At 34.3% G+C, this 13,650-nt stretch overlaps 1 protein-coding gene across 1 annotated transcript in view; it reads left to right on the top strand.

Annotated features, from left to right (window-relative positions):
- The first annotated feature begins 2,026 nt into the window (after window positions 1–2,026).
- Window positions 2,027–13,650, top strand: part of LOC148949710 (uncharacterized) — a 66,927-nt gene continuing 55,303 nt past the window's right edge. Inside the window, exon 1 of the mRNA XM_089093074.1 lies at window positions 2,027–2,113. The gene's annotated coding sequence lies outside the window, so the exon portion shown is untranslated. The remainder of the gene's footprint in view (window positions 2,114–13,650) is intronic.

Here is a 13,650-nt window from a genome sequence, read left to right as displayed (position 1 = left end):
GGAAAACTACAATAATATATAATAGGAAACTTAGACACTTACAATGATCCGACAAAATTCCAAGGTATTTCTAAAACAACGGACCAGAGGTCAGTCCGCCCTAAAATTAGTATCAGTTTACCCCTTCTCACAAAATGTATCTTTTATACATTTTTATCAACCACACCTTCCTTTAACCAACCGAAGCAATAGCTAGGAAGTGGTGATTTCTCAATTTCCCGTTAAGCAGAAATTTCGCAGGGTATATTCCTTATCTTAATAAAAAGTGGTATTTCTAAACTTTGTATTTGCGTCTTAATATATTTTTACTAAATTCATAATTAACTAAATTAGAAAGCTTTACCAAAGTAATTTCTATCGTAAAGGTGCAGTTAGCTGAGATATGGAGTCAGAGAACCTGACATCAGCCCTCAGAAATTCTATAGTCCCCGAAAAGTAAAAGAAAATTCCATTACATGAAATAAAATATGACATATACTTAATATTAATTAAAAAAAAACTTTCCACAAAAAAGTTTTTCAAAGAAAAGTAAAGAACTCCATTGAACAAAAAATGAGCAAAATTAAAATCAAATAATCTACAAAGCGTGAAACTACCACAAATCCGCATCGATAAATAAATAAAACCCAAATCGAACAGCAATTACAATAAATAACTGAGTCAAACTCAAAAGAGCTGAAATTAACATAGGTTGGGCACAAAACCCCTATGCCTTCCCAAAAGCCAGAACAAAATTTGCACTTTACTGCAAAAAATATATTTTTTTACTTTTATAACTTTAATAAATGAAATAATATTAACATTTTGATTAATAAACATCAGTATATGTATATTAAACTGACAATGCACATTCATTTTTATTTTTTTTCAGTAGAGTGCAAATTTTTTTCTGGCCTTGGGAAGGCCTAGGGGTTTTGCGCCCAACGTATGCTAATTTCTGCTCGTTTTGGGTTTGACTCGGTTATTTATTGTAATTGCTGTTCGTTTTGGGTTTCATTTATTTATCGATTCTGGTTTGTAAAATTCAGCCTAGACTTTGGGAATCTATCCTATCAAATCGTGTATTTAAAACTAGGACATCTGCGAAACTTTCGTGATAAATATCTTTAGCTGTGGCAAAATACCAAACATGAGGTGACTGTGATTGCGAAGCACTAAAACAAGAGGCAACATTGAAGAAAGACTAAGCTTTCTGTTGACTTAAATTGCACTAAGCTATTTTGCTGTTTGACATGAAGTTTGCTCGTGACAAGGCCTTCTACATTTTCTTAAGGCTTCCTGGCTGTAACCATTTTAGAATATTTAATAGAAAGGTCTTTTTCTTAATCTTTGGCCTAATCTTTGCTTAGCTACCGTTTTTCAGTACCTCGCTATGATGCTTTAGAATGTGAATTGTTCGATAATCAGAATCAAATTTGTAATATCCTTCGTCTTTCTTTCATTGAAAGAACAATGAAAAGTATCACGGTATATATAATACGACCTGAACTATACCTTTATTTTTTACCTAAAATATAGATCATATAGCTAAAATTGAAATGACTTGCATATCTTTCTTGGCCCTCTGAACAAAACGCAATCAAAACCTTTTAATCCCCATCAAAATTTGAAGAATGCTCCTTTCTAATGTTTAACTACTATTTAAGAGAATGGGAAAATTAATAATCTCAGAGGACCCAAAACTGGCACATCTTTTTTTATGTTAAAACCAATTTTACTAGAATACATAATTGGCATAACTTAGGAATTATAGACTACTCTCAAGGAACGCTTTGACGGTAGGCAACCATTTTGGAACTGCAATGACATTCTAAAGATGAGTTACCTATTTTAAATTTGGGTATAAACAAGCGAAATCTTGCCACTTTGTTTTAATTCAAAGAGAAGTCTGCGGAATCACATCTGCGTTTTGCACGAAGCCCAAATTATTTCAAAGTAGTACTTTCTGGCGGTTGTAATTACTAATTAGTACTGTCGATTTTATAACACTGTCTTTTTAAAGCCTACCTTTTACAAAAGAAGTATAATTAACTACTACTGATTTTTGTAGGAAAAGAGGGGCAAATTATCTGATTTCCAGGGCAAACGTCTCGATTATCTACATTTGATTGAAGTAATTAGTGAATATTTATAAAAAAATTTATTAGCTTTCCTTCAGTTTTGAATTGTCCCTGAAACAGCATGCTCCTTACTAAATTTTTGTTTGTAGCCTAGATGACATTGAAGGGTGTAAATGTATGACCATTCCAATACATAAGGAGACATTTTAAGAAAACGATTCTTGTTTCATAACATGCAAAATACTCCTAGTTAACATATTTTCCAGGGGAGAACCTTTAGCCTATTTGTACTTCTTTCCTTCTTTTCCCAGTTTTTTTAAAAAGAAATTCTTAATTTCTCACAATAATATTTTGTTCATTTTCAATAAAATTGTCGGTAAAATTCTACTTTAGCTACTTTTGGCTATTTTGGGAACGGGTTAGGTTAGGAAAACGAAAACTTTTAGGGATGGGTCTACAGGCTAAAGTATGTCCCGGGAAGGTATTTTGAAGTACCTACTTCCACTCCTTCTCCCTCTAGAGGGTCCTGAAATTTGCCTACATGACAGGTTTATCCCTATTGAAATTTTAACAACACAACATATTACCTTAACTTTCAGTTATCAGTTTCTTTTTTTCTGGTTCTAGTTCTGAAAATGCAGTTTCTGTTATTTGAGCAGAATTTTAAGACATAGGCTATAAATAGTTTATTTCCAAAATTTAGGAAATGTATTTGCAAATCTTTAAAACCTTATAAATTGGGATTGAACAAAGTTGTGCAGCTGAAAACAATTTTGTTGTACTTCATTTAAGCAGTAGATCTATTTTGCAAAGTTTTATTTCAATAACTCATAGATTTTTAAAGTAGCCTACATCAAAGGTTAGGACCCTCTAGAGGGAGAGGGAGTGGAGGTAGGTACTTCAAAATATCTTCCCAGGACATACTTTAGCCTGTAGACCCATCCCTGAAAGTTTCATTTTCTTAACCTAACCCCTTTCCAAGATAGTCAAAAGTAGCTAAAGTAGAATTTTACCAAATTGTCTAAATGGTCTAAATGCTGTAATTTTTTGCAGTTCATATTATTGATTTATGGGTCAATATCTACGAAATCATATTAGGCCTATTGAGTTAGGAATAAAGTGAATACACCATTTGATGCCTTTTTTTATGCTGATTACGAATATAATAAGTATTTCTATTGGAAATGAATTTCGGCCCCCCTCCCCCTATATAGGCTATGCCTAACCTAACCCAGATTTGGCCTATATAGGGGGGGGGCTGAAACTCATTTCCGATAGAAATGCTTATTATATTCGTAATCAGCATAAAAAAAAGGCATCGAATAGTGTATTCACTTATGTCCTAGTTCAATAATGTGATTTTGTAGATATTGACCAATTTATGAACAAAGTGTACATACCACTTTGTGCCTTTTTTATCCTCTTTACAAATATAATAATTGCTTCTATCAGAAATTCAAATTTACCCACCCCAACCCCCTATTGTGCAAATATATAGGCTACCCTGAATTGTAACCACACAAAGAACTTATCAGCACAAGTTAAGTTATTGAAAAGTGGTTAAAAACAAATAACTAGGCCTAGTTTATAAATAAGTTGTTCAAGAGTAGCCTAATGTATTCCAAAAATACTTATTTATAACAATTTAAACCTCATTTATTAGGCAACTCAAGTACAAGACGTTTTCCTACTGTTTTGAGTACTTTGGATGCTGTCAACAAAAATAGTGCTGAATTTTGCTACTTGAAACTTTGCTGCTTACAATTCATTGTATATTCCAATTCAGGGTATATATTTGTACATTAGGGGGATGGGCAAATTTGAATGTCCAATAGATGTGATTATTATATTCATAAAGAACATCAAAAAAGGCATCAAGTGGTATGTTTACTTTATTTGTGAGTCAATAATATAAACTGCAAAAAATGTACTCATTTTCCAAACCTAACCTCTTTCCAAAATAACAAAAAGAAGGCTAGCTAAATTAGAATCTTACTGCCTAGTTTGCTATTAGGATTCCAGATAGGCCTATACCTAAAAGTATAGTCTGATTGCTTCACTTTACCTCCCCATCCCCTAATGGATAAATATACAGTATACTGTATAATGCTCAGACCTCATTTTATAGTGACAATAGACAGTTAAAGCTCCTCTGATTCAAACTTGTTAGCAAAAAAATAGTGTTATTAGTTTCATTACTTTTGTTCTTTCCAAATGTCATGATTGCTTTTGCGTCTATGTACCCCACCCCTTGATGGTTCCATATATAGCCTAACAATAGGATAGAAATAACTAAAAGAAAACACAAAGCAATGAAATTCCTAATTTATAATGTGCAGGGGCATCCCAAGGCTCATTTTATTGGAGGGGGGGAATCTTCATAAATTTTACCAAATTGCTACCTGATTTATGCTGAATTTTCTGCAGAAATCAAGTATTTTGCTAAATTTTGGCTAATTTTACCAAATTTCTTCCAAAATTTTTGCCTTCAGTGAAAATTTTACCAAATGCCAAAAATTGGGGGGGGGGCAGCACCCCCCCCCCCATGGGACACCCCTGGCTGTGTGTTCCTATTAATCATATTATTATGTTTTCTTCCTTTGATGTCCACATTTGTAAATCTTTTTAATATAATATTTTACCCACAATTCTATGGTAATAACTCTGGAGAAACTGGATTTAATGGCATCAAGAATACAGCTACCCATTTTAAAATTCTTCACAAAGGGAACAACAATGAAGAAATATTTTATTGTGGCTATATATAGGACCATCAAGTGGCAGGGCAGTAGTGCATTTCAGAATAGTAGCCATGATATTTGGAAAGAGTATAAAATGTGGAATCTTAGGGCTCCACTTAAAGAGAGGGTATAGCTCCAATATTACCTGTTTTTTAATTGTGTAGCTTTGTTCTTCTTTTCTATTTTGTAGTGAATGTTAATCATTTGGTGTGAAGAAAAGCCAGGCTATTCTAAACAAATAGTGTTATCATTTATAATGGCTTTGATATATATATCCATTAAGGAGGGGCATCAAGTGAAGCAATACCCTTCTATTATTGTGACAATTAAGTATTTATGATCATTTAAAAGTAATTTTTGTGATTTGTGTAACCCTTTTCAACTGGCAAATAAAAAGGAACAAAGTGTCATGTTATGGGTGCTTTTATAGGCAAAAAATATTTGTAAATGGAGTCATTTGTATATTCAGAAAGGGGATAAAAAGACACATTGAATGGTGTATTGACATTCTGCCTAGCTACAAGGGGCATCCAAAAAGTATGTAGAACTACACACAAAACTTTATTTCACAAGAACAAAACCATCACTACTTTTCAATATAGTCTCCCCTAACTTCAATGCACTTAGACCACCAATGCTCAAGTGCCGCAATTCCAGCATGGAAGAAGTCTTGTGATTGGGAATTGAACCACTGATCCATGGTGGATATCAGCTCCTCATTGTCACCAAAACGCTTTCCACAAAGGTCAGACTTAAGTTCAACTGACTCAGCTTGCCTAGACTTCCAAAACTTCCATTATTTTTTTGTGCTAAAAAAATAGGCTAGTCAAAGCTGTGCCTTAGTAACAAGCCATTTGCCATCCTTCTGTGATTTTGAACAAAATTCAATAATTACAATTAACTCTTGAATGCCAAAAGTTACAAATTGTAATAAACTTATTTGGCCTAGAGATGCTGCATTTCTGTGTGTTCAACAGAGCTTATTACAGTCAATTACAATAACTTATCAAATAAGCATAATTATTGTGATCTAGTGAACACAGCTTGAACATCAAAATGAATTTTTATCAAAAGAAATGAAAGAAGGCTTGTAAATCTAAGTAGTATCCCCTCACTGCTTTTGAGTGCAGCCCTTTCTGGATTCCAACAACAGCCCTCTGATGTCACAACAGCCCTGGCAAGATTCCAAGTGCATGCCCTGGCATGAATCTGACAACACCCCTGGCAAGATACCCAGAATTCCAGGTGTCCCATTACTTTTTTATATGAGTAACCAGAGTGTGGTTGGTCATATAATACACAAGTAGCAATAATAAGGGTTACTAGCCCATCTGTTCTAATATATGGAACACAGCTAGCAACACACCCTTGCCTTTAAACCACAGTTTATATAATATACCAGTAAGTTTACCACAGATGATTTCTGGCTCTTCATTCTCAGTGCAAACAAAAAGCTCCTCCCACTTATTTTCCTCTTATTGGTTGAGCCGGCCAAGTGGTTTTGTCAGTACTTGTTCTGTAGGTGATTATTCTTTGTCTACCCTTAAAAAGATCTAATGCTGCTTATGTTTATATCTGCAAAAACGTTCTCTGGAGCACTCACACCTTGGTCCGGGTTTTTATAATGGGTGAGATAGGGAAAGATCATACAGTACTGGATAACTATATAAACTGTGCTTTAAACAGTCAGATAGGAAAAAAACATGGGATTTCTGTGACACAGATAGGAAATTAACATGGGATTTCAGATGTACATGTAGCAGATTAACATAGGATTTCAAGTGGTCCCTTTGAAATACAAGTGGTCCCATGTTTCTAGTTGGCAAGATTCCTGGAATTCAAGGTGTCTCATTATTGTTTTGTATGAGTAATTTGAGTGTGGTTAGGATATTTAACAAATAGCAATAAATAGAGTTAATAGCCCATGTGTTCTATTAGAGGGAATGTAACTAGCAACACACCCTTACACTTTAAACAGTCAGATGGGAAAATAGCATGTGATTTCTGTGACACAGATAGGAAATTAATATGGGATTTTAAATGCACAGATAGAAAAATTATATCACATAGAACAATGACAGTCTGAAAAAAAAAAAAAACTGAATGGTGTTTTAAATTGATACATACTCCTCCAATGTCAAAAAGCAACCAACCAAACCTAACCTCCATTGAGGTCAGTTTTTTTTCTTTACGGACTGTCAATGTCAGGCAAAACAGCACTATTAACGAAAATAATTCAAAACCGTGATAAATTGTTCTTATAGAATACAAAAAATATCTATTATTGCTATAGTGTATGGAAATAATCCCTCAACAAAATAAAAAGAATTGCACCAAGCATAAAATTCATACAAGGACTTGACATGTTTAATAGTATTGCATCAAACTCGTGGTTGATTATTGATGAATTAGCTCAATCTATTGAAGAATGGTCTCAGGAAATTTTACAAGTATTCATGTTTGGGTCACATCATGAAAAAATTCTGTAACTGTTGTGCTCCATAATCTTTTCCATCAGGGTAAATGTATGAGAACACTTGCTTTGAATTGTACCTTCTATAACATCTATAGAGTTGTTTATGATTCAAGTTCTCTTATAACTCTAAACAAGCAAATCTATCCTGGCAAACCAAAATTTTTACTTTCCGCGTACAATCAAGCTACTAATAAACCTAGTGGTTACATATTATTGAACCTGAATCAAAACACGCCCTAACAGTTGTGTGTAGTCACTGATATTTTTGGTAATGAAATTACTGTATATCTACCCATGAATAGTAAAAAAGGTCATGAGTTGCAATCTTGATGCTGAAGAAGTTACATGAAAACAGACATTTATTTTCTGTCCTAGCCAATTCAAAACCGCGGCTTAGGAAAGCTCTACTCAAACATGGTATTGACAAGGAATTCATTAATCTCATATGAACTTTGTTTAAATTTAACGGAAGGTAATGTTCAACTGTCAGATAGTGTTAGACAACAGAAAAGCAACATCGTTTATTTGTACGGCCCTATCCAGCAAAAGAAAGGAAATTGTGAAGGAAAACGTCTTGTTGAGGCAGGTGGTAATTTCTTTTTATTGTTACTGCTGATAATTGCTAGATTTGTAAACACTATTTTCTAGATGGCTAAACCCTATAAATTGACGCCAATTGAACTTGCTCTCACTAAAAGAGCACTTTGAAGATAATTTTGATAAATTTATTAACAATGAAACAATTGCCCATGATGAAAAAATAATTTTGCTTCAAAATGTCTTTTGATGTGTCATCAAACATAAACCTTATCCTGTAAAACCGCTCAAAGTAAATGTCATTGATCAATCTTCTGAAAGTTTTGAAACTTTGAAAAGCTGAAAAAAGAAGAAGATTTATTAACAAGTGTTGTAGACTTATTACCTCCATCGTATCATGAGCAAAATAAAAGACTCGTTGCTTATCTCGCTGAAAATGAACAAATTGACAAGAAAAAGAATGAAGTTATAATCCATGGCAAGAGTTACCATTTTTTTTTCTGTTTGAAAATCAAAATATACACAAAAGCAACCTTATAAGAAAAACAAAATATATTTTCTTGTGAATTATTATCGCTTCTAATCAGCAGTTGTACCAAACCAATCCCGCCCAACTCATCCTCAGGGCTATACTGTGGTGTTTATCCTCCCCATGGTATAGTGCAGACGGTTTGACATAATTCTATTTTCCCTTCTTGTTTTAGTTTTATTTTTGTGTTTAAATCTTTTTCCAATAGGCAATGTTTAGAAGTCCTCCAAAAAAAGTCCCCCCAGATCCCAAATCAAATTCCAGTGAAAGTGTCATAGTGAAAGATACCCATCCTGGCTGGTCAAGCACACTATCTCAAAGTTCTACTGATAGCTCCAATTCGGAGAATAGGACAATGATAAGTCTAGGGGCTAATGTAACCATAAATGATGAAAATGGGTTTCAAGAGGTCCTCTCTAGAAGCTCTAAAAAAAGGTAAAAAATCTCTCCAATTAAAAGCATTTCCCCTCTCCCTGCCCAAGATCCTCCCTCCAAAAACTTAGGAATTTACCTTAAAATTACTCCCACTACCCCCTTTGAAATAAAAATGATCACTGCAATAAGAGTTGCAATTTTTAAGAGTTGCTAAAATCAATGTTCTCTCTTAACATTAATCGTGATGGATCTCTGCTAATAGCTGTAGAAGATCAAAAATCAGCAGATACAATAATTAACCTAAAATCCCTTCTGAATACCCCAATTATTGCATCTAATTGGAACCCAAAACAATCACCAACAAAAATAGTAGTTTATAATGTTCCCCCAGAGATATCTACTCAGGAGTTAAAAGAAGGGCTCTCAGATAGGGCTGGAAACACAATCCCAGTTGAGGATGTCACCCAACTTGGCAAACCTAACTCTAATGGTCTAAAAACTAGTAGATCCTTCTTATTCACACTGAAGGAAAAAATTAATATCCCAGAAAAATTATTTCTATTTGGGCAAATCAAACCACACAAGGAATACAAACCTAAGCCTATCCAGTATCAGAAGTGTTTCAAACTGGGACACACAACAAACAAATGCAATGAAATTCTCCAAGAGTGTAGTAATTGTAAATCTTTCCATCCTAAAGAGCTGACAACTTGCAACAACACTCAGCCTACATGCATCAATTGCAAAGGCCCACATGAATCTACAAATAAATCATTATGCCCTGCATACAAGAAAAGAGCTCTAACACTCCAAATATCAACTGAGAAGGCCATCCCATACCCCTTTGCAGCAATGGAAGCAAATGCTGCCCAACAAAACCAAATAAAGCCTGTAATAAAACCAACCAAAACCCCCAAGTCTAATGCCCCCAATGAATCAAGCAACCCATATCAAACACCATCTTCTAAGCCCCCTCGCTCAAATCCCTATCAGAAGGAATCACCAAGCCAACAAGCCTCCTTGTCCGGTGAGATGAGGTCAGCCTGGCCCCCCCTCCCAAGAAGAAACAAACCAGAAACACTACCAGGAATCAATCCCTTAACCAACAAACAGGATGCACAACCAAAACTTCAATCCCCAAGTATATGCTTATTCATTCTAAACTGTAATGCAGTTCAGGCCATGAACATACATCAACTACAGAAAACAAAAATTATTGCAGAATTGGCAAAAATCTTCATCCCAGATGATATGCTCATTCAAGCAAAAAAAGATCTTGCTTTACTTTTAACAAAGCTGAACATTGATACACAGTCATATGAAGAATAAATCAACAACACAACATATATCAATACTCCAATGGAATGTAAGATCACTCTTAGAAAATAAGCTAAATGAACTTATATCATTTATGAATAATAATTCCATTAATATTGCTTGCCTCCAGGAAACTCATTTAACCCAAAATCAACAAATTAAGTCTCCGGGATATACCATCCTGAGAAAGGATAGATCTTCAGAGAAAAAAGGAGGTGGGGTAGCTTTATTAGTTAATAATAATATAAAATTTTGTGGCATCAATTTTCCAGATTTTGCAAATGATGTTGATGTAGTTGGTATCAGTGTTTGGCTGAATAATTTAAAAACCTACATAATGAGCTTTTATAACCCTAATGGCCAAACTACAGATGCCAAGGATTTCTTTAATTAAATAAATAATTCTAATATGTTAAAAAATATCATTATTTGTGGAGATTTCAATGCCCACAGCCTTTTGTGGGGGAATAAACCAGCAAATAAAGCTGGTAAATTCATTGAGCATATGACTTCAAATAATAATGAATTAGCTGTTGCTACCCCTCCCAACCTGAACACATATTTCAACCCCAAAAATGGCAGATTCTCCACAATTGACCTACAAATTGTGTCATTAAATTTTTTGAACAAAATTTACATTAATAAAATTGATAGTCTATGTAATGACCACTTTGCTATAGTTTGCTCCCTACATGAACCTGCTGAAACTTTATCTCATACCTCCAAATATATCAACACTAAAGCAAATTGGTCTATGTTCCCAAATAAGCTAAATGATGAAATTACAAGTTTCACCCAAAGTTCATGCCTTTCTAACACAACAGTTGACACACATGCTGAAGTCTTGACATCTTTACTAATAAATACAGCTAATCATGCTATCCCCAAGACAACACCTAAGAAAACATTCCCTAAAAAAAATTCCTAAAGCATGGTGGACAAATGAGTGCCTAAATAAACGGAGGATAAAAAAGGCAGCTAGGACAGATTTCATAAAAAAAACCATCACCTACTACATATTTAAAAAATTACAAGCAGAATCTAATCTAAAAAGGACTATAATAGATGCTAAATATAAATACTGGAATAATTTTGCAAACAATCTCTCCAGAGAAACGCATCAGCCATTTATATATAAAGTCATAAGCCACATCTGTGGGAAAAAGACTTACCCCAACCCACTCCTGTATGAGCTTATACATAATAATACCCATTATGACAATGATAATGGAAAAGCTAACCTATTTGCAACTCTTTTTGTTAATAAGCTAACATCAAATAATCAAAGCAAACTGTCCACAATTCCTATGAACCCAAGTTACCAACCACGCCCAGGATCCGAGTACATAATGAATCCATTTTCAATCCAGGAATTGAATAATGCAATACATCATATTAGGACCAAAACTAGCAGCAGTTATGACAATATACACCCTACATGGATAAAGAATCTCACACCTTCATACAAACAAGAACTGCTAAATTGTTATAATCATGCTTGGGCATCTTCTAGGTTCCCCAATATATGGAAATGTTCATCCCTCCTACCAATCCTAAAGAAAAATAAACCAAAAGATAACCCTGAGTCTTATAGGCCCATAGTGATTACACCTGTGATGGGGAAAATAATGGAGAAAATGATCGATTAAAGACTCCTCTGGTTTGTTGAAAAAAAATAATATGATCCCACACACTCAAACTGGATTCAGGAAACACCAATCCTCAACAGATGCTTTTATTTTGCTAATAAATGCAATAAATGAATCTTTCTCAAAAATTAATGTCCTAGTGGCAGCTTTCCTATATTTTGAAGGGGCATATGACAATGTGAACCACCAAATCCTTTTAAATAAACTTGCAAACCTTGGAGTACCCCCTAAGCTAGTATCCTTTATTAAATCCTTCATAGAAGTGCGAAGTTTCATCGTTTGTGTTGGTTCAGCCTCTTCACCCCAAAAGACAATAACCAAAGGCCTACCTCAGGGAGCAGTCCTCAGTTGCCTCCTATTTGCCCTATATCTCTGGGACATGAACTTACCCCACACGAATCTACAATATGCTGATGATCTGGTGCTATGGTCATCTGGCAACACCTTTCAGATAGCACAGTCAAATCTGCAAAAGTCACTTTTCCAGTTTGAAAAATTCTCTCAACATTTTAGATTTACCCATTGCACCCACCAAGGCAAAAATAATCCAATTTCACCAGAGCGAAACCATTTTAATGCAAAACTAACTCTAAATAAAACAACTATTCCAGAAGATAATCATATTAATTACCTAGGTCTCATGCTTGACCAAAAACTTAATTTCCACCTCCACATTTCAATTACAATAAAAAAATGCTATAGAAAAGCAAATATACTAAAAAGACTTCTTTCCACACCCTGGGGTTTTAAGGAGAAAACCTTACTCCAGTTTTATAAATCACATATAAGACCCCATATTGACTATGGGCTCATCGTTTATGGTGCATGTGCAAAGACCCAGATGAAAAAAATTGAAACAACACAAAATGATATAATGCGTCTCATATTTGGTCTTAGAAACCCACAAGCTCCAATTTTTAGCTCATGGAGAGTGGATTAACAACAAAAAGGGTGAGACGTAGCTTTCTCTTGACAAAACATCTTACAAAAATTGAATCAAATAGCTCACACACATTACATAATTGGTTAAGAAATCCAGCCATGCATAGAGGTATTGCAGATGAGTATGCCAATATTCAAAAGAGCTCCCTGTACCAGCAAAGTCTATTGCACCTACTTTCCCCCAATCCCCTCCATGGAATTTGTCATTTCCCATAATAAATACTGAATTTTAAAAATGGAATAAAGATTTAACCCCCATTGCTTGTGTCCAGAAAAAATTTGCAGAACTTAATACAATTACATATAAAAATCACTTCCAAATATTTGTTGATTTGTCAAAAATGAATGAGAAGGTTGCAAGTGGTGTTTTCCTTCCTCACCTGAAAATTGCAATGGGCGAGAGATTATTTAATAATTTATCTATAATGTCTGCTGAGTTAAATGCCATAATCATGGCATTAGAACACCTTAAGCAAAACCAACCTTTGATTGCAAATTCGAATAATATTATCATATATTCCGACTCTCTATCAAGCCTTGAGTTGCTGGCCTCAGCTCCTCAATATAAGTTGGACATTGACACTTATCATTGTCTCAGTATTATTGATAATATTACTTCAAGTAGCATAACAACTTATTTTCAGTACATTCCTAGTCACTCTGGCATAAGTGGTAATCATCAGGTTGATAAAATAGCAAAAAATGCAATAAATATTGACCAGCCAAGTGGGAGACCAATCCCAATTAGAGATATTTACCGATGGAGGCTATCGGATATTAATTTTAATAAGATTAATCCTATCCTTTCCCCCTTTCCCAATAAGTATCTCTGAAATTTATCATAGAATTCGTTCTGGAACAAATGGACTAAATTTCCTTGCATTCTCATATAAGCTTTCTAATTCAAGTGGTTCAATTTCCCTGTCCCCTCTTCGCAGGCATTGTAATATGAATAATGAAGCAATTGACCATTGCCTATTTGAATGTAATATGCTGACGTATGCACAACATACCTTGCTTTGTA

The sequence above is a fragment of the Artemia sp. Qi Xiang Cuo genome, chromosome 8, assembly GCF_049724085.1.
Source record: "Artemia sp. Qi Xiang Cuo chromosome 8, ASM4972408v1, whole genome shotgun sequence".
Lineage (NCBI taxonomy): Eukaryota > Metazoa > Arthropoda > Branchiopoda > Anostraca > Artemiidae > Artemia > Artemia sp. Qi Xiang Cuo.
Note: the sequence above shows the minus strand (reverse complement) of the source record. Positions and strands in the feature narration are given on the sequence as shown.